This window comes from Cyanistes caeruleus, chromosome 8, assembly GCF_971803275.1.
Source record: "Cyanistes caeruleus chromosome 8, bCyaCae1.hap1.1, whole genome shotgun sequence".
In the NCBI taxonomy this organism is placed as follows: Eukaryota; Metazoa; Chordata; class Aves; order Passeriformes; family Paridae; genus Cyanistes; species Cyanistes caeruleus.
In genome coordinates, this window is record NC_141708.1 from 9,516,150 (window position 1) to 9,538,456 (window position 22,307).

Below are 22,307 nucleotides of genomic sequence, written 5' to 3' on the forward strand. Positions count from 1 at the left end.
ACCAATGTTAGCACTTTGTCAACTCATTTCTGAAAAGAAAGAGAAAAGACCAAACCAGTCCTAATATTTTCAGCATTAACCCCTGATTCTGGTATGAAACCAGGAAATTCACTGGTATTCCCTTGAACAGAATCAGCAGGGAGAAGGAAAAAGCCTGCAGTGTGGTTTGAAAAAGGAAAGCACAGCTTTGTTTTTGTTTGAGCCAGTACAGTAATGAATCCCAGCTCAGAAAACACCCCACACCCTTATTTAGACAAAAACAGAGAAGGTCCAACCTGTGTAGGAACTGCATTTGTTCAGCTGTGGACACAGCAGACTGGGAGGCCCTCATCCACCTGGGCAAGACCAAGAGCAAGCACACTGGCTCTCCTCCTCCTGGTGAGTCCCTGAAATGTCACAGGAGCATGGATCTTCCTGCTGGCCCCAGTGTTTCCTCTAAGGATGAAGGCAACAGAAGCACGTGGCACATGACCTTGGCAACGTTGTTTGCCTTATGCATCCTGTTTCTAAAGGCTTGGATTCAGTGCTGAGATCCAATGTCCTTAGGGTATTTTCTTACTGGAAGGGAAAGTTTATACATATTTTAGGAAAATATGTTTTTTAGTGGTTTGCTTGTTGCTCCTCTTTCAGGGTCTGTTTTTTCCAAGTGTAAGAAAAATATGATGCTAGATTTCAAAGGTTCCTACAACTGCACCAAACATGATCCAGATATCAGAGAGAAGAAAAAAGTGTATCCTCAGCAGCCTTCCCCATACTACATAGCTCACTATGTCCTCTGCAGGAGGTGAATAAAAAGCCTGTGGGAAATGACTTGCTGATAAGGCAATAGCATTTCTTTTCCTTCCAAAATGTGCTTGCCAACACAGGAAGACACTTTGACCACTTCACTCAGGTTGACAAAACAAAACAGGAAGGAGTGGAAACCTTTAAGGAAAAGAGACACAGTTGAGCAGGGAGCACCCCAAGCTGAAGCAGTTGTAACCACGGAGTGAATTCCAAGAGCCATTACCCTGGGAGCTGCCTGGCACACTTCTGAGGGCCCTGCTCCAATGTTCCTCTGCACAGAATTAAAGAGAGGCAAGTGGGAATTAATAGCTTTGACCGCCCTTAGACACAGCCACGTGCAGCATGTGACAAACAGAATGCTTGGGAAAGAGGGAGACGGAGCCACATCCGTGTGCCAGGCCGCTCAGAAGCTGCTTCTGTATTCTTCATCTGAAAAAGTCCCAAGGTTGTTTCATTTCATCCCAAACTCCTGAAAGCCTGGAGTCCTGATATCATGCACCCTGATCACTTTACAGTGTTGGATGAGAAGTGAAGTTCACTGTGTACAACTTTCCCTGCCTGGCTCTGCAGCTCTCCAGCTGCAAGCTCAGCAACACTAAGTATTCAAGCACAGCAAAGCACTTTGCTGCAGCTGTGCCCAGCAACATAGGAAAGCACTTCCACTAACTTTTCCTGTCAGTCTCAGCACTTGTGCCGCTGTTGCTCACCTCCCCAGGAGAGCAGAGCTCCCACTCAACTTCCAAGAGCCACCTGCTCCCTCCTCTGCAAGCCTCCCATCCTCTATCATGCATCTTCCTTATAGGCAAGGTTTGGTCCCCCAGCCCCTGCTCACCCAGGTCGGTTTGCATTGTTGGAATAATGAGCCCCATTTCAGGAGGATTGTTCCTCCAGATGGATCCAAAGCAAACTATTACCTAAGCAAGCCAAACTCTGCAGAGGAAGCTCTCCTTAGAACTGCACAACAAATCTCTTTTGGATGTTAGAAAGCAGATGTCTTACCACCAGCCCAGCACAAATAATGAGAGTTATTTGTAAGGAAACTCAGCCTGGGAAGGAACTATATGAATGTATCAGAGGTATTAGGTCAGATAATGGATGTTTTCCTCTAAAGAGGCACCAGAGAAGGAAGGCTGATTTTTTTCCTTCACTGCTCCCAGGGAGGGGCTGCACCAGATCCTCACTGAGCTCCTGGAGACGCATGTCCAGATTCCTGCCTCCATGTTCTGAAGCAGACTAGTCAATGGGGAATAAATTTTTTAAAGTTTAAAAGGTTTAAAGGTTTTTCTTGCTTTTCAATTTTTAATGTTCCTTATGGACTGACTGCCTTTTCCCCAGAGGTTAAAGCCTGGTTCCTAACAGCCCCTAGAGATTTTACAATGGTGATGGGGGTCAAATCCCCCAAATTCTTCATAAGATTTTTGAGACTGCTAGAAGTGCTAGTGCCGGAAGAAAGAAATTATCAGCAGAAAAAATAAATCCCTGCAGATGTAAAATCCCCTCTCTCTGTTGGCTTTGTCATGGCATGTGAGCTATACAAGCAAAGGATGTCTCCTCAGAGTCTCTTCTGGCTCACTCTTTGACTTTGCTGGTGATGAATAAGTGCTTACCTCATGTAACCACCAGACAAAGCATGCCTGCATGCTCATCTGCAACCAAGAAAGCCACAGAATCCACCAGGTGGGAAAAATTGACACCATGGGCCAAAAATTACACCCACCCCTCACATAGCTGTACCTCCCAGTGCTCAATATGGGTCTCTCACACTGGAGATGTCCCTCTTAAATATCAAATGTCAGGAAGAAAGCAAGAGTAAGGCAGAGTAGAGAGATTAGCTACCATTATAACCCTGGCCCAAATTTGTCCCTGCCCCAGAAACCTAGTGTGAAGGTAGGTCAGGAGGTATGGGATGGCCACCAGAGGCCGGACATGGAGACAACCAAGGATATTTTATCTGTGCCATGAAGACAAGGACAAGTGGAGGTTGCTGCAATATCCCTGTCAGGGAGGAGTTATAGAAGTAGCTGTGCCAAACTGAGACAAGACTCCTTTTATGCTAGGATGGGGCTTTACTAATCATGCTTGCATCTGATTGTGTTCCACTTCACATCTTCGAGGCACACTAAAAAGCTGTGACTAAATAGGTAACTTCAATGTGGAAATTTCCATTTTAAACTAGCATCCTTCCAAAACAGAAAAAAAATTTGGAATATAGACAGCTGACCAAAGGCTATCTTATTTGCATAATGAGTGCTCCCCATCAAATAGAAAAATTAAAGCCCTTTGAGTTCAGATTTAACGTTAGGTACATTCTTGAAAATTGCCCCAGGGTGCAGAAATATGCATAAGTGTTTCTACTCTGGTTCCAGAAGTGATTGTACCTTCAGGAAATGCTTTTCAAACCAGTTACTGAGTCTCACTCAAACTGCTTAAATACTTTCTTGCAGTTTGCATGCTGAGTTTTGTTACAGATTCCATTATAAATGCTGAATCCCAAACACCTCTCAAACTACTCCCTTTTGAAAAGCACAGGAAATCACATAGGGATAAGGGATACTCATTTCCAATAGGGTTTGCCACAAACCATAGGCTCCTGCCTATATGTGATAGCTTTCTGAAGTCCTCTCCTTCATGTAATAACAGCATTGATCTGCAAAACTCGTTGATCCCTGGGAGGTTTGAAGAATGGTTAGAAGTGTTGTTTGGGAAGTTTTCTAAAGTTTCCCATTTTTCCACTGTTAAGGTTTGTATAAATGCAAGGTAAGAAAATTGTTCTTCATGTTTCATTATTGAGAAAGCAGCCACCACTGAGAAGCCACAATGAGACTCTCTCTCTCTCTTCAGGCAACAGCCCACTAGACAAATTGAAGTCTGTTATTTCTGCAGAGTTCCCATTCATTTGGAATATTTTGAAATGGTCTCATAAGCAGCAAATTTTAGAACACAACATTACAAAATATGGGAAAAAAAGAAAAATGTGACTCCAGTCTAATTTCCCTGCAGCATTGAATTTGGTTGTAAAGAAAAGGAAACTGAACACAGACAATGACATAGCTCTGTTTTTGCAAGGATGAAAAACAAAACATAAAAACTTGTCATTTGACTTGCTATTTACCCAGAAATTTTTAATTCTTTGTATAAATTCAAAGCATATCAAGTAAGAAGAAAAATAGACAAAGTTTTCCTATTAAACTTTTTGATGAAAAGCACATAATATTCTTCATTTTACATTGTAGCTCTTTCTGAAATGCCACAGAGAAGTCTCAACACACAGTGATTACCTTTTTCATTGTTAGCTACAAGAAAATCCAGCCAGAAAGAGGGCTTTGATTAGAAATACTTCTCATTTTCCTAAAAAATATCTGATGATGTAGAAACCAGCATCTTTTCCCTGGTAGAAAGGAGGGGGTTGCTTTTTACAGGCTACAAATATGGATCAGACGTTGTTGTGTTTTCTAGTGGTTCTCCATTGACTCACTACACAATTATGTAACAATAAGGGTGACCTGGGATAAGGACCATCAGAAAAGGGAAACATCGGGATCTCTGCCTCTTGGTGTCTGCTGGTTAAGACAGGAGCAGCACTAGAAGCTCTGCTTTGATGAAGACAGGACCTGCTGGACTCCAGACAGGAGCAATCAGAGCAAATTCTGTGTTTAATGTTATAAATACCTCAAAGATCCATTTTGATTTTAAAATCTCAGTTGACACCCTATGTGTTACTTGCAGCTTGAACTCATGTTCAAGCTCAAGCCTGTGGTCTGAAACAGACCAAGTGTCTCAGCCAAAACTCACAGCAGCAGATGAAAAGAATTGGTTTGAACTGATTTTGACCCATAACCAGGGTACACGGACAGTAAAGCAAAATTGGGCATAATCTTGAAGATCATAGCTTAAGAAACACAACAGAGAGGAGTTCAGTTTACAAAGAATCTCAGTGTCTGCACTTCATGATCAGCTCTACTAACTAAACAGATCAGCTCTGAATAAATGCTAGTGCTAATTGCTACACCTTATCTCCATATTAAACATTTCTTTCACTTGATTGAGGAGCAGACTTGCTGTCCTGTGGACAAGCCACTAATAACAGGAGTAACACCTGAGAAATGGCACAATATAAGATGTAATAATATAAGCCAGTGTTCCTCATATATTTCTACATTAATGGATAATTACATGCAGTGGATAGACTTGGAAAATAATCCTAGCCTTGGCATACAGAATTTCTGTACAGACATAGCATTTACAAAGTATATTATTACTGACACCTAATTTAGTCTGTCAGAGCAACACTATGAGGGACTAATTAAAGTCAAAGTAGAACAAATGCTTGCACTCAAGAAAAACACCAGGGAAAACACAGACAGATTTTACCAATCTGCACACAGCTCATGCCTGTCAGCGTGAGGTGTGTCTGAGGTGGTACATTTTATACATTTTACCTGATTCAAAGCAGAGTCTGTTCCACTAAGATAGCTCTCCATTTCAAAAGAGCAGATCACTGGCATTCACTATTTGCCCAGACTTGCTTACTTAACCAAGCTTAAGATTTTGAATTTTGAGCCCCCAATAACACTCTTAAAGTTTTCTCTAGCTTTTCATGGCCCCAGGAATCTATATCCCAAATATGATAAATCTCCCATGCCAAGAAAGAAAAACAAAAGAAAGCAAGCAAACAAAAAATGACAGGCAGGAGGAAGAGAAGGAGGAGGCAAAGAGATAGCATGGTATTTCCAGAACAACTGTTGGACCAATTCACTGTTAGTTGCTTGTATGAAGCAAGACACTACAGCTACCAGGGCATTAAATTCATTCAATGTAAGTCTGGGGCAAAGAGAGAAAGGGTCCTGAGGCTGTTATATGTCAAGCTTTGATTATTTCAGCAAATTAGGATCTTTCTTGCCAGAGGCCAGTATTTTGAAGATCCCCTGGAAAGCCCTGTTTTAAAATTCACTGAAGCAACAGGACTTCAAGTCAACTAGTCCAAGAGCCAGATACTCCCGACCAGCTGTTTACTGTTAGCCATACATATGCAGAGAATGAGAATTTGCAATTATTCATTCTCAGCACCTGAAATTACCTCAGTTTTGCTATCAGCATTTGGGACATGGAACCTACAAAGAGTCAAAGAAGACTACATGTTTCTGCTCAGGCTTCTGAGGTTCAGCAAGCCTGGGAGACAGGACCCAAAGCTGTGCATCCCAAAATCCACCACTTTGCCATATCAATCAGTTGTGTGACATTCAGTGGCTGTTCCAGGCATGGGTTTTGGCCACAGAACAGTGCAACACTGGGGATAGTTCCAGGTGAGACTAAGCTCCATCCTTTCCTGTGGGCAGAGCAGTTGAATGGCAAAAAATGGGCACTGTGTGATGGCTCAGGGTATAATAGTGACAAAGAGGTTTCATGTTTGGACAGGAAGGCTTTCAGAACTGAGCTATGAAAGACATTTCAACACATCAGGTCAGCCCAATGAAGGCTTTCTTAGCTTGGCTGCAGAGTATTTTTCAAAGTCCAATCCTTTCAAATTATTCCTGCAGGCCCACGTGTACCCTCCATCAAGGCAAAGCTGGTCTCTATTGCTTCATTCACAGAGTAGTTCAGAGTTGTTATTCCCTGTACAGCCACTGGATCCCATTCCTCTGCCCTGCTCTGTGCTAGAGATGCTTCTTACAGCCTACACAATGTATACATCAAGGCAGAAGGCTTTTGCTTTGTACATCCCCAGCCCATCCTAAAGGGACAGTGGCTGAGTTTAGAGCAGCTCCTGACTTCATTCTTGAGATGGTTTTCCGAAGGACAGGAGCCAAGCTTTCCTAGAAGAACAATCAGAGGCTAACATATAATTACACTGTATTACCTTCAGTCAGATAAATCACTTTTGGGAAAAGAGGTTTATAACAACTCCAGACATGCCTAATGGTTCCACTGTGAGTCTCTGGGTAAAGCCAGGGACTGGAAACAAAATGAAATCATTACATGAAATTATTTGTACTACTGTAATGTTTGAGAGCCCCAGCTAAAATGAGACCTTACTTTAGCAGGTGCTGTGCAGAGCCAGACAGAGGCAGTTTGTGCCTGAATTATTTTGCCGTCTCAACACAAAGGAGAAAGGCAGGGTGCACTTGTTCCCTCTCTTCCCACAGGCATAGGCACAGAGGAGGCCTGGGGCCAGCCAAGGCTTGTGTGAATGACAGCCAAGAGCAGAGGTTTTGCAACACCACATAACCCAGGTAGCCTTATTTTTATTGTTCTTGTTATTAAATACATTATCAGAGCCTCCTCAAGCAGTGTAAACCAAGATGATTTCCTCAAGCTACGCTCCAAGAGGCATATTACACCCCCCACCAAACTTATTGAATTAAGTGAAGTGTGCATATTATCTTTGCTTACGGCTTTCAAGGCTCATGAATGCTGCTGTTATTGTTTCATAACACAGATCAATAAGTAGAGCCCAAATATGCCCTGCCTACCCCAGGGGAAAGGCATTAAGAGTAGCTGGGTTACAGCTTTTTCAAGAGATCTTTCTGCCCACCAAAGGGAAGTCACTGTAAACTCTCACTTCTCAGGAAAATATCTAATTTTCAAGTCAGTCTATGCATTGCTTTTTAAACAGAAGATGGCAAGAGCTTTCATTTGGAATTAAGGAATCAACTTAACTTACTAGGGTTACCTTAATAAATCCTAAATCTTAAAGCATTATAAATTAATCCACATTGTAAGGGCCTCCCTTCACCCCACATCAGCATTGTGAGGTTTCATGCGTCACTTGGATGCAAACAGAAATCTGCTAGATATGCCAAAAAGATCACATTGGTGAAGTTTTTGTTTACCTGAGGACAACAGGAAACACAGAAAATACCAAAGGACAATAAAATAAATGAAAAAGAAATCCTCATTTCTTGCTATGCTGAAGAAATTTTGAGTGTGTTTGTCATGTGCTCCAAGAGGAAATATGCCTTGCTATTTATGCAGCATGTTAGCATATTTCTGAAGACATAAATAAAAATATCAAGGTGGAACACTGAGGAGTTTATTAGCTTAGTTATTAAGAGCTCTTTACACTTAACCACCTAAAGCATACACAGAGAAATTTGCAATCAACACTTTTTAAGCTCTGAATAATCCAATCCTTAAGTAAGCTTTCCTGCTTCCTTGAAAACATCTTTCATGTCTTCAAACTTTCAAAGAGGAAAGCCAAATTCATTAAAGTAACTTCTTAGCTATGCTTCCCTCTCTCCCCCTTATTCCATCACATCTCCTGTTCTCAAGTGAGCTAATTACTCTGCAATTGGAGCTACAGAGCCTCCTGCCAGGGCGGGACTCAGCCCAGTGAGAACATCTCTCGTGGATGGGATCCCGCTGTATAAGGGATCACTGCAACACAGGGATGTGACAATTGGCAGAGCTGCTGGCCTGGGACACTTGGTCCCCTTTCTTGGTTACAGCTTTTTCCCTAATCAGAGATCCCCTCCAGATCCCCTCCTTCCACTGCCATCTCCTTTCCCATCCAGACTGCATTACCCCACTGCTCCATTCCTCCCTCATACACAAACTCCCATCTTCTCCCATCTCCTTCGGCTCTTCCAATCCCTGCAGCACCTGAATATTTCCTCTCTCTTCACTCATCAGTTTTTTCTTTCATCTTTCTTCTCTCTTTTCGCCTTCTCATTGGATTTGTCTCTTTTCAACACAATCTACACTGGAAAAAATATTTCTGCTGCTAAATAGAATTTGTGAGATGTGCTGTGCTTATTCAAGCCTTGCACTCACAGCATCCAGGTTAGCTTAATATATTCTCTTAATTATCTTGCTGGCTGTCTGCAATACATCATCTTTAAACCAAGCTAGCAATATGTAGTGCACTTAAAGACAGCTCATGGAGTGTAAATGAACCTTGCAATGGTCCTTGCAATGATCATGCAAGTGAGACACCTTCTGGCAAGGGTAACATGAGACAGACACAGATCGTTTGTAAATAAGACCCATTTTTTTTTTAAGTAATCCATGAAAACATACCAAATACCAAGAGATGAATGGGAATAGGGAAGAAAACTTCATGTTTCAAATATAAATCTTGAAATTCTGGCCTTTTTGCAGACTTTCTTAGAGCTGAGAATCACAGCACTACAGCTTCATTCCCTGACTGTTTAAATGACACTTCTTTCTCTCTCTGGACTGTAAGCCTTTAAGGATCATCTCATAGCAGTTCCTTAAATTTTCCTCAAATTCAAAAGAAGAATCTAAGTTTCTGCAGCACCCACCTGGTAGCTTTCAGGACAGCTACAACACCATGTGGCACAAGATGCTTTGTGACCTCTCCTATGGGCTTTGCATACCCTTGCTCTTTGTGTTGCTGCCATTAATCTGAAATAAATATTATTAGACAGAGAGCATATGGTGAATCTAAGAACCTAATACAGGCAGTCAATTCAATTAGAGCTGATAGGAGAAGAGGTGGCTTTGCAAGAAGACAATGAGAAAAGGAATCAGTAAACAAATGACATAATAACTTTCTTTATCATGGGCCAGGTCAAGGATCCCACTAAAAAAATTACTAAAGCTATAGCAGAACACTCTGGGCTGCACCTCATTTGTCTTGACACAACAACAAAAAGTCATGCTGTAATACTCAGCTCTTTCGATTCTTTTTCACAGCTGTGTACTTCTTAGTCTTGTATGAGCATATTTTTCTGAGGACATGAAAAAAGAGACCCAGGAGCTTTGTTTTGAAATAATGCAGTATTTCCCAAATCTGCAATGAGTAAAAATATTTTCATAAACTAACTTAATTAAATTTTGAAGACAAAATATTTTAAAAAAAACAATCCAAATATTTTGGTAAGGTGATAATACAACAACTCAGGTGAAAATTAATGTAAGCTAATCAATGTAAACTAAAGGGAGCACTAAAACAGATCCTCATTCTTACATTTCTGTTGCCAGCACTGAATTTAATTTTAATTCATGCTGGCAGCAATATAAAGAAAAATAACTTTTTATCCAAAAATTAATCCTAGGCAGCCAAAATGCAGGATACATTATTGAAACAGAAGCTGACACATACAGAGCATCATCATTGTGATAATTTAATTTAATGTGACAGCATCTTGAATTATTAGAAAAACTATTTCAGTTGGTAGGAAATTCCAAAATACACATCAGCTTCCTGGACTCTCACCACCTGTTTATAAACTCATGAACATTTCAGACATATACAAAAAGAGTCTATTTGACTGATTGTAAATAAGAAAAGAACAGATTCTGACACACAGCTCTGCTTGCCATTTGTGAATGTAATTGAAAACAAGACCTCCCTTGCACTGTATTTGGTTGATTGAGTTGCACAGTCCTTGTTTGTATTATCAAGGGATTGGAGACCATTGGATCTGAATGCAGGAAATCATTTTCTCCCTGTTCAGATTCACTGTAGTTTAGTGCCAACAGACAACTTTCTGCAGCATGATAAAATGTTTTCACAATCACTTTCCACCCCTTTTTTCTTCCTTACACAGTAGTTTTAAAACATTCTTACCTTTGATGATATCATTTTTCCTTGCTGGTGGTGCCTGCTGGTGATTAATTTCTAGGTAATAGCAGATATTACACAAAACTATCAGTAGGCAAATTAAAACGATCTAGTAGTCCTTTCTGGCTTTATACTTTCTGAAACCATTAGAGAGGCAAGCATACCTGTGCCATTACAAGGCAAAAGGTATGTTTAATCTGCTTGTGATTTCTGGGAACCTGTCCAATGACGTATGACTGCCAGGGGAAGATGGTAACGTGTCCCTGGGGACTCCACTGGATCAGGGCTTCACGTACCTCATTAGCCTCCACTGCACAAAGTGCCGGTGCCTGAGGTGGCTTCCCTCAAAGGGAGACAGCACTGAAGGGAGATGGGTCCAAAGGAAGGTTGCCTGAAATTTAAGTTTCAGAGATTTGACGGTTCACTTTTTTTCAGGTTTTACTTTAAAGAAAAAAAAAACCCTATTTTCCACATTAAAAAAAAATTACCAGGTTTGTGGGGTTTGTTTTTTTTGTTGTTGTTGTTGGGGTTTTTTGGGTTTTTTTTTTGTTAGAGAAACATTTTTCACAGATTTCTTTCAGCTGAAACAATAACTTCTTGGAGCTTGGGTTTCTGCAATAAGCCATAATATTGTCTTAAAAATCAATCAATTAATAATAATTAGCACATGGAACAGCTCCAGAGTAAATTCTTCCTCCTGGTGTATGGCTATTTAGAAGCTGTACAGAATACATCTCCTTTTCCTACCGACAGGGCATCATTTCTCTCCTCCCATTCTTGCCTTCCACAAGCTGAAACTCCCACAAGCTGAAAACTTCTAAACAGGGAAAAATAAACCTTAGACGCCAATTTTTACCTTGCTTGGTCTCCTGAAAGGAACCGGCTGCTCTTCTGGCTGGTCTGCAACCCAGCAGACAACACAAGAGGGCTCTGTGGCTGCACAGAGCCGGCCCCACCACTTGACTCTCCTCGATGGGCTGCTCCTCACCTGGTCCTCCTGAGCCTCTGGCTGCTGGCACCCCTTTCCCAGGGCTGCAGGGTGAGCAGGACAGCTCCCTCCCCTGCCCTCGGGGGCAGCTCCTCGCCCGGCCGGGCCGCGGCACCGGGCCGTGTGTGCACAGCTCTGTGAGGGAGCGGCAGCAGGGCCGGGAGCGGCCCGTGAGGCGATGGGCGCTGCACGCAGCCCTTGCTGGAAGTGCCGGTCCCCCGCTTCAATCTTTTCTACAGAAGCTCAGAGCAGGCAAAGCTCTTGGTTTCATTTCAGCTCTTTCTCTTCTGAGATCATTAAGGCTTCTGCTGCAGGCAGAGCTGGCCACGTGGATGGTGTCTGCAGTGCGTGACCAGAACAGATCCCTCTTGGGCCTGATGCTGTTCCCATCTCATCCCCATCTCCATCCTTTCCAGTTTTCTCCCTGCACCTGCAGTCACCACTTTTGCTGCAATCTGAGCTATGATTTGGTTTTTCATTTTTACCATTTTGCCACCACAGCTCAGCTGGTTTTTCTCAGGAGAACTTTCTGGAAAATTTCTCTGCTTCTCAATCTGTGGGGTTTGTTACAGTGAGAAAAACCTCCCCTTCTCACTGACAAGCTCTGACATTTGCTGAGGGCCCCACTCAGCCCCAGGAACATCAGGGAGCTGCTGGCCCCATCACAGCTATGGCACAGATGGGTCCCTCCCTGTTCCTGCAAAAGTGCCACAGACAGCTGCAAATGCCCTCCTCAGAAAACTCCCCTGGACCACAGAGCCATGGCTCTTGCCCTGTTAACTGCTCTTGCTTTTTCCAGCCAACAGAAGTCATAGATGGCATTTTTTCAAATTTTCTCTTTTACTCTTTTGAAACTGACACCAAAGAAAATCTCAACCTATTGATGGAAAAAAAAAAAAAACCACCAAAATTAAACCAGGTAGAAACCCAAAGTCCACAATCTCTTCAGAGTGTGGAGAGTGCTATTACAGTAACTGTCACAGTTTATTAAATCAATTAAATCATCCCTGGGCTGCCCCATGTCAAGACAAACTTGAGCACATGTAACACCACCTCAGCTTAGACCATGCAGGGGCATCCACCCATAGAGGCAAGGGCAGCAGGAGCCTGCACTAAGGAATCTTACAGCATTAACCAGCATTTGTTCAAAGGATAGACAGGCTGTAACCACAAGAGTGCAGAGTACTGACCCTTACCTGGGGCTCCTCTGAGTGTGTGGCTGTCAAAACTCCATCTCCATCTGGTCTCACCTGCACAACATGCCCAAAGGAAGACATAAACACCTCTTCTGCAACAGGTTCTCTAAGGATGAAAACAACAAAGCATTTAATTAATGTCATCCTTCTTCCCCAGACAAGGGGCAGTACAGCCCACATGGGCATCTCCAGCTGGGTGTCTGTAGCACCAAATGGCAGAGTCAAAGGAGGGCAGGGAATCAGAGCTGGACTGAGCCCTGCCTGCCCACCATCCCCTCCCACGCATATACAAACCTTTTTCCTGGTCTGCTCCAATGAACACACTTGAATCTCCTCATTGCAGGTTTTACAAGAGGATCCCTGGAGCCTGCTGCAGTGCTAGGAGTTGTGTATCTTCTTCCCAACCCATAACATCTGCTAACAGTATTCAGCAGGCCCCAAAGGAGTGAGGAAAGGGGTAAGTTTACCCCCTGCCAGCAGGGTGACAGCAGAGAAGCACAGGTCTGCCCTGCCTGCAGACACATTTCCTGTCAGCCAAGTCTCCAGGTGGCAGATCAGAGGAGCCAGCTGCTCTGATGGAAACAAACCTGTTTTCTCCCTCTTGCACACAAATAGAAGCCACAGATAAAAGAAGTCATGCTGGAAGCTGCTATTTATGAGGAGCAGTTTAACACAGATGACTTAGAGAGCAAGTGGGAGCTAAGGCTCAGGCTGAGATCCCAGATAAGAGAGGCAGGGAGGAACAGGTCATTTCTAGATGTAGATATCAATGCACAACGATGAGAAAAATGTTGAGGCCAGCTCAGGGCTCTCAGGAGCAGAGGCAGTATTGAAGGATCTCCCCTCACAGCTTGAGAGCCTGCTGTGGAAACCACAAGGAAAGGACTGCAGTGGAACATGGGGAGAGACAAGGAGGGAGGGAGAGGGGGACCCTGTGGTAAACCTGCCACCAAAAATCCATTTCTCCTGTGCCCAAGTTCCAGCCTTCCCAAGATCCTCACAAATATTTCTAGACTACAGAAATACCAACATCTTTAAACTTGATGGAAAAAGCCTTGGGAGGGGTGATATTTGTTCAGTACCAGAGAGGTAAAGGGAGGTCATCTTCATAGAACAAGTCACTGCTCTGTGCCTGTGCCCAGTCCCTGCCACCCCCAGACCCAGCAGGGTCCCTTCCAGGAAAAAGCATGATTGAAGCTACTTTTCTTTGAATGTGCTTGGAGAAGTGCAATGACATTTCCTTTCCAGAGTGACAGGAAGTAGAACATTCTAGCTCAGAGCCCCCACAACCTGCCCTCCACAATGACACAACCTCCTCCTCTCCCTCTCCTCTCATTCATGCTCCTGTGTCCGTGACTGAGCTCTGCCTGCAAGAGACAATTCCATTTCAGTGCAACAGATTCAAACTCTAATTGAGTTTTCCCATTTAAATCCAGGCAGGAACAGCTCTGCCAGCCTGCAATCATGAGAGCTATTTTTGAAGAGAATTTTCAAACTAGCCAGGAAGTCAAATATAACATTTTTAAAACATTTTTAAGTGTGTGTGTGCACACGTGAGTGCATTTCCTTCTGCAAGCAAAGGAACAATTGCTCTCTGTGCATGAGAGGAACCAGGTTGCTTTAATTGCGTGGCTGCTGATATGAATTCTTTGTGGCAGTTGAAAACAAAAAAATCTTCAGTTTACGTGTGTATTCCTGCTTTAAGTGACTCACTGTAATGGAAAAAACATAATGCTGCTTCTCTTCTTTTAGCCCTGTCTCGTCCCAGACACCATCTATCTTCATGCCACGATATGGCTGCTTGCACAGTGGTGTCCCCTCCCTTATGCTCCTTAATTCAAGTGCACAGTCTGGGGATTATTTGAAATATCTTATCCCTGTCCCTGTACAGCACAAGGAAGGACTGTTTTATGCTGAAGATATCAGATTAGGATTCACACCCAGATTTTGAATTTAATACCAATTCAAACTTCTCATGGAACTCAGTTTTTCATCTTCTATTTTCCAAAAGTGCAAAAAAACTTTGTCTTTCATGCTATTCTTTTCCAAGGCAAAGTCCAAGCCATTTTCTCTTTGGCAAGATTTAGCACACTGAACCCCTATTAAGCTTCCATCACTAATTACATTGTAAAACTGTATTTTCTATCACTTTCCTTATATTATCTTCTAAATACTGTATGTTGTGATCTTAAAGAGCTAAGTGAACTCTTTGATAGATGTTTTGATCTCTAACTTAATACATAACAATACACCTTTACAGCTTAAATCATTGTTAGGAATAAAAGTCAATACTTGCATACTGAGATAGTTCCAATTTCATTGATCATTTAATAAGGACAAGAGTGCTTTGCAGGGTTTACCATCTTACAGATAAATTGACTGGAATGTTCTGAAGGTTCAAACACTTTAACAAAGATGCCTTTCCTAGGATGAAAATGTTTGCATAAAAGCATACATTTTTCTGTAGAATAATTAACAATCAAATGATGATAAGCCCATCATCATTGCTATAAACACAAACTCTCAGCTACAGTGAAGCCTTGCCTTGGTTTCTCTCTAAGCAAAGACAGTTTCACCCCATGTCATTTCCATTTATTTTTTTTCCTACTTTATCAGCTTGTTTCTGAGGACCTAATGAAAAACAGTGTTGAAAGTCACTCCCTAAAATTAAGGTAACTGACATCCACCCCTCTTCTCTTATTCACTAAGCCAGTCACCTCACTGGTGAGGTTATCATCACCCCTCTGTGCAGTGAGGAAGAAGGTCTGAGAGCCAAGATTGTGGCATGGACAGGCCAGTTTTATTTTCCCACTGCTTGCCATTGTTTACTCCTGGGATGAGACAATTCCGTCATGAAGAAGGTAGATGAGATTTCTTCATTTCTGTTTTACGTTAGTAGATCTTGTTTAACCTCGATCTCAGATATTTAAATGCATTGCAATATTCTGGGCTTAAAATTGTGCTGTGACCTTTAGAAAAGGATCCTGAGGCTAAAACATCAGTTGTGCCATTCCAAGGACAGCTCATTTCCCCATAGAGAGCTTTTTGTATTGCTGACAAGGAGCCTGGTCTTTATGTTGTTCTTCACAAAAACAGAAGCTCAGCCTTGGCATCATCTCTCCTTGAAGTAACTGAGAAGTGAAATTGGACCATGTTTTATGACAAATGTAGTTGAAAGCTTAGTTGAAAATTGGATTTTCTTTAGAATAGAAAGCAAGGAGAACAAACGTCAATGGAAATATTCTTTTTGGCATCCCTGTGCCTTGGAGCAGCTCTCTGAAGATGGGTTTTCTGTGGGAGAGAAACTATGATGAACTAGGCCCTGAAATTACTTCCATAGTCTAAACTTTTAAATATGTTACTACCACATTAAAGAGGAAGACTCTCCCTGCCATCCTTAGTCCTTCAAAGCCAGTTCTCTGCAGAGATGTGAAGGAGCAGACAACAGATATTACCAACGATATTTGGAGATCAGGAAATGAAGTATATAGGTGTCTGGATGTGGTCAACACTGCTCAGAGCTCAGACACACCTGGTGTGTCACTTGAGCTGCAGTAAAAGTCTCCACTCACTGCTCTGTGTGTGGCACACACAAGAAGTGCCACGTTTGCTGACATCCTGGGGAGGGCCCAGCTGAAGGACATCAGGCTGGGGCTGGAGCACAGGATGTGTGACCAGAGGGGGAAAGCACAGGATGCTCAGTCTGGCAGTGAGAAACTTCAGGAGGAACTTGTTGCTGTCTTCTACTACCTGGAAGGATTTTATAAAAAACGAGCCAGGCTCCTCTTGTAGAATCACAAGGATAGGATGAGGGACAAAGACCACAAGGACACAAAGAAATAAATTTTCTCTGTGGACAACAATAACAGCTGAAGCACAGGGCCGGTGAGTTTGTGGACTCTCCAAAGCCCTGAGCAACCTGACCCGCCTTTGGAGTTGTCCTTGTTCTGGGATGGAGATTTGGCTGGACAATCTCCAGTTGTCTAAGATCTCCAGGAGTCTGTTCCAGCCTGAACCACTCCTTAAACCAGTGACTTACAGGGGATGTAATACAACTTAATTATCTCAGGCTAAGGCAGGGTATCCGAACACTTACTGAGATTTAGAGATGCACAAGAACAGCAGGAGTCCTGTCTACTTCAAAAAAAGATACTGAAAACTTTGGTTAAGAATTCTTTCAGCAGGTAGTGAAGTTTCAGTAAGTCCAGAGCTGTTACTAATATACCTAACCGTTGAGATTACATAAACATTTTAAATGAGCAGAAAATTTCAAAATTATATGTCTAGTCTTCACTTAGTTTCTCTGATAGCAGAGCTGTTCTTCCTAAATATGCAGGAATTTCTTCACAGAAGCATAATCTAGATACACTGGTATATTTTTCTCTTGGGAGACATTTTTCTCAGATATTCATTATGGACATAATTTGAGAGAAAATACTAAATTTTTGTCAGCAATCTGTGGTATCACATGAAACATCAAATTCTAGGAAAGTGTTCTGATAACTGAATATGAAAATTATATACATATATGTGTGTGTGTATATATATTTACATATATATATATATAAAATATGGGATATTTCAAAGATATCTGTTTTTAAAGTCTGTGTTAGATACAGACTACTCTTCCTTTGCATCTGCTGCTTTCTCAATAATTTATCTGTAATTAATTATTGAGATACCATTTTTTAAAATAAAAGTAAAATCTTCACAGCACAAAACACAGAATCATGAATTCAGCATTGAACTGCTCAAGCAGAGACAGAGTAGAAAGGAAAAGAATTGTTATTAGCATACAAATAGATGAGATAATGGAAAAGGGGATATACTGCTCAGGAAGGAGTTCTACAAATGTTGTTTTTCAAGTGTTCTACAGGATGGAAGTCCCCATTTAATAACAGCATTTAAAAGTTGTCATTAAAGGCTTAATCCTTTAATGTGCCACATGTGGGTGGCTGCTGTCCAGATGCCAAGTGAGGCTGGGGAAGAGGTGAGCTTCATGAGAAGGGGGAGTTCTTCAGATAAGCATCACATTGTCCTGCAGGCTTACAGATCCTCCCTGCACCATCCCCCAGAGTCCTCTAAGATTTTCAGCAAAGTACAACAAAATAAAATAAAATAAAATAAAATAAAATAAAATAAAATAAAATAAAATAAAATAAAATAAAATAAAATAAAATAAAATAAAATAAAATAAAATAAAATAAAATAAAATAAAATAAAATATATTCCTTTCAGCAACAAACTCAGATTTCTAAGGTTTCTCTATCACTCATTAGCAAAGGTATAGTCACAGGTCCCAGAAATCAACATTTTTAATATTAATGTACATTGATACTAATCCATATTTAAAGAATTTACCTATCTTTAGCTGAACCACAGAAATGGAAAGCTACTGGTCTTCCAGCAATCTGCAATGCAATATAAAATGGATTATCTTAAACAACCTTTTCTGGAAATGGTTGGCACAAAGGTATTCAGAAAATTGCATCCTCTCACCTGAGAGATGACAATTTCATTGCTTTCAACTCTCTGACCATAATTTTAAGGAATTCTTTCTGGACCTCAAAAGGAACCTTGCATTGCACTTTTATGCCAAGGCAGTGGATACAATCTGAACAAAAAAAATCCTACTTAAAATAGTCTTTAAAAAAATAGCTGCATATTCCACCTAACATCCTGTATTCTTGGCCCAGTCTAATCAGTGTGGCCAATATCTGAATCTCAGGAAATTGTTTAGATATCAATGGGTGAATGTCACATTGGCAAGCACATAGAAGAGCTAATCACTTTGCAGAATATTATACTATTTTTGTCTCCACATACAAGCCATTGAAGCCGTTGTAATGGAGTTCAGCAAGATGTGTTTCAGACACAGAATAGTTAAATTATAGCTACTGCTCTCAACATTAGGAAAAAAAGCATAAAAGGATACCTCAAGGACCTAAGCTCTTTATAACCTTTGAAGCAGCAAATCTCTGACAATACTTCATAGAGTAAGTACTGGAAGATAAACAGCTGCGCCAGTACACATTATTATCAGTTAAATTATCAGATTCCAGCTGGCACAAAAGTCAAGTCAAACAAATAATTAAAACTTCCAAGAGGAGCTATGTGCCTGTGGGGTTCATCCTGAAAGTCACTGGAATGATTCACTCACAGAAGTCTTGATGCCTAAATATCTAAAAGAAGATATTTTTAACTAGGGTATTCATTGCTCAGATTTTTGGCCAGAAGATTAAAAAGAAAATTTGGGCTAAGAGAAAACTCAGCAAAATAAATACCACGTGTCACTGACCTGAATATTTGCAGCTGCTCCATATCTTTGATCTAGTGGGTGAAGCACAAAATGTCGCAGGACTCCTTGATCCCACCTCTAATGTTGATATTAACATCTTCATTACAACTACCCAGGCACTGTAACCTAGACATGTGCTTACCAACAGTTAAAATAACTGTTGCTATTTTATATGCCAAAGCTTCTTTCCAGTTGGTGTCATTATAAGAAATTAAACTTAGTGTAAATAGACCGAGCTGGATGAAAAGTTACAGAAAAGGAAGCTGGGAAGCTGCTGAGAACCTGAGAGAGTAGAAATTTTCCTGTGTTGCTGGATGACATGGCAGTATTCAAAGGAATCTCCCTTTGAGATAGATCACTGCCAATCCTGTTCCATTTCTCACCTTTTTTGTTGAAATATTTCTTGAGCTTGAATCCCTTCCCAAATATGGGAAGGGGGATTGAGGAGAATTTGAAAATTGGGGATTTTAATCTTCTGCACTCTCTCTGTTGTCACTGGAGAGACATCCTTAGTACTTTTCCCCATGGCAACCTGAAGGTAAACTGGCAACACAATATTGAAATAATCCCTTTTTCCACAAATTTTCACCTACATCTGAGATGACAGGGACTGTGTAGTGGACAGATTTGGAAGCTGTAATTAATGAAGGCCCCAGGTGCAAAGCCCTAATGCCCCACAAAACAACAGTTCAGAAGGATGTCCACCAAAACCATCTGAAACTTGTGCTGAAAAGGATTAGATGGAAGAAAGTAAGAAGGGTGGCAGAAGAAAAAGGAAAGGGGAGAAAAATCCAGAACAAAAGGAATGGTGAGAAAGAAGAGGAGCTCAACAGAGGAACATCTGAGTCACTCTTTTATTAAAACTTTCTGTAAAGTTCAAAAACCCTACTGCATTTTATCTATGAGCTTGAAAAGATGAAAGGAGCACGGAGCAGAAGGTTGTAACTTTCATGTTTACACACAAATGCTTAGAAGGAACCTACCTTTGCCTTACAACCTCATTCAGTACTTGGAAGTGCAAACACAAATTAAGCAACAGCTTTGAAGTCCTCAGCTATGTAGAAGACCCAGCAGAGCAAGGAATTCTGAGCTGAGGCAGAAAGGTGCCTGCAGTGTTGGAGGAACATGAATGAAGGGAGGCAGAGACAGAAGGATATGTCTTTTAATCCTCTGAGTTTTGCTTGTGCCAAGACTCTCATTGAATCCATAGGGAGAATTTGTCTCGCAATGCCAGGAAAGTTGCTGGCCCAGCCTGTCAGCATTGTCCGAAGCCTCTCTGTCAGCCGGCTCTGTTGACCTCAGGTACACTTGGTGAGCACATACTTGCCAGGGCTGGAAGGCTGGGAGTGAATGCAGCAGGAAGGGAGAGATCAAGCAAAAGAGGCTCATCCCCAGGGCTGCTGTGCACAGGAGGAAATGCTGCTGCAACCAAAACACCTGAACTGTCAGTGACAGTACCAGACACCTCCTCATCAGCTCCTTCTGGGCAAGGTATCATTGGCTGAGAAATCCTCCACAGCCACAGGGCACCAAAAGTACCTCAAGAAAGTCCTCCAAGCAAAAAAGCTCAAAATACATGGTATTCAATGCACTCTCTCCAGGCTAGACTGTCTCCATGGGCCATCTCTACCCCTTCCCTCCGACTATATTGTTCTGTCTTTGACTTGATAGCTCTACTCAGCAGATACACTCCAGCACTGCTCTGGTCATGCCTCATCCAGATTTTATCCAGAGAGGTCCACTGAGTTTTCAGTGACTGTTAGCACAACTAGGGAATTAGAGAGATGAGAAATAACCAACATCAGCAGGGATACGCCATAAGAATCCAAGTTGGTAGGGAACTTGGATAATGTCATCTGGAGCATATGAACAATTTAGCAGCATGTTTATCCAGTTCCTAAGGTCCCAGAAGTTTTTATTTGTATTTCTTTGTTTTTCCTTTTGAGACCTGCTGTGAAAAGTTCATTGTTTTACTGTTAGCAGTTCAATGTGCTCCAGGCTAGAACACTGAGCCCAATGACAAAAGTTAAATATCCCTACATTCAACAACTCCATGGAAGATTTTAATCTCTAAAGTAAAATGCTTCTAACTGCTTTGCCCAGAAGGACAGATTCTGCAAACATAAATTTTACAAAAAGGTTTTTCTCCCACTCAGTGGTGAGCTTTACTTCCTTATAGCTGTCTCTAGGATAAAATTAGATGGAAGAGAAAACTTTTCTAAGCTTGTCATGAGAAATGTTGTATCCCAAGTTACTGAGAAATATTAATGAGTGTACTAATGGATAGAATTACGAGCTTTAATGACTTACATTCAGATGCCCAGAGCCTTACAATCTATGAAAGACTGAAGGAAGGCTCCCAGAGGGTCTCATGATGTGCTGATTCTCGAATCAATCCTTGGATCTGTTTCCTGGGAGTGCTCACAGACTTAGCAGTTTCAGGCACCAATTCAAGAAAATTGTCTTATTCACTATCTGCCATTGCAGATACTCCAGAGTATCAGCACCCAGTAACTAAAGCAGGGAAATCTCCTCATTACTAACAATTTTGAAATGTGCATAAACACATGCATAGGTTTTAATGCCTTGGATTAGGCCATATTCCTAACAGCTTTCCATAGTTTGACTATTTTTGGCAGTAGGTTACACAGTTCTAAATCTGGTATATTATGCCCCATAACCAAGCAAATTCCAGATTCTTGCTGTTCCAGATAGGAAGAGATTTTATGTTGATTTGGGAGTTTTATTGCACAAACTGTATTTTGTGTCTACTTGAAGACAATTTCAGTTTTAGTTGTTTTGTAGGCCTCAAATAAGATAAATCATTGTCACTATTTGCTATTGACTTTTTTCTTAATTTTATTGCCCTCTGGCAGTAAATGCATTTTTCTTAACCACAACAAAGCCCTAGAGACTCTGCTGCAAGATCCCTGAAACCTCCAGCAAAGAGGAATGGCCCATCTTCTTTACCTCTAGAGGAGGGTCCAGCGTTACAGTGCAGAAGAAAAAGTGTCACTTTGCATTTTTAGGAGATCTTCATGTTTCATTTTAGCTGTTTGAAACCCCATTGTTCTCTGCCACAACAAAAGAATGTTTTGAGTTCCTACAGAAATAGAGACCTGATAGGATACTTGAAGGGATAAAACCGAGTAGGCCAAAGTGTGGTCTTGCAGTGAACGTAAAGAAAGAAATCCCACAGCTGAGAGGCAAGCGAGGTGATCTTTTTGTGGTTGAAAGGATAAGTCTGGCGCCGACTGCCAGAGAATAGTACAATCAATGGCACCACCAGCCAATGGAAATGGAGAAATTATTTTCATAATGCTGCTTAATTATAAAAGACTGGCTGGATTTGCTGCTTGTGGTTTCTTATCCTGAGGAACATAAGAAATATCTCGACATTTTCAGCACTCCAGACAGAAGTCCAGGTTGTGGCAGACAACAATTGAGCTAATTATGAGGAAGGTGTAGGGGAAAACAAAAAGGCTCGTCCCAGCTTGTCACAGCTTTTCTCAC

At 41.5% G+C, this 22,307-nt stretch overlaps 1 protein-coding gene across 1 annotated transcript in view; it reads right to left on the reverse strand.

Annotated features, from left to right (window-relative positions):
* The window catches only part of LOC147651861 (uncharacterized), a 55,683-nt gene extending 44,275 nt beyond the window's left edge, over nt 1-11,408 (reverse strand). Inside the window, exons 1-3 of the mRNA XM_086900487.1 lie at nt 11,301-11,408; nt 10,609-10,703; nt 9,048-9,150 (exon numbers count right to left, since the gene is read on the reverse strand). The gene's annotated coding sequence lies outside the window, so the exon portion shown is untranslated. The remainder of the gene's footprint in view (nt 1-9,047; nt 9,151-10,608; nt 10,704-11,300) is intronic.
* Between the last annotated feature and the right edge of the window lie 10,899 nt (nt 11,409-22,307).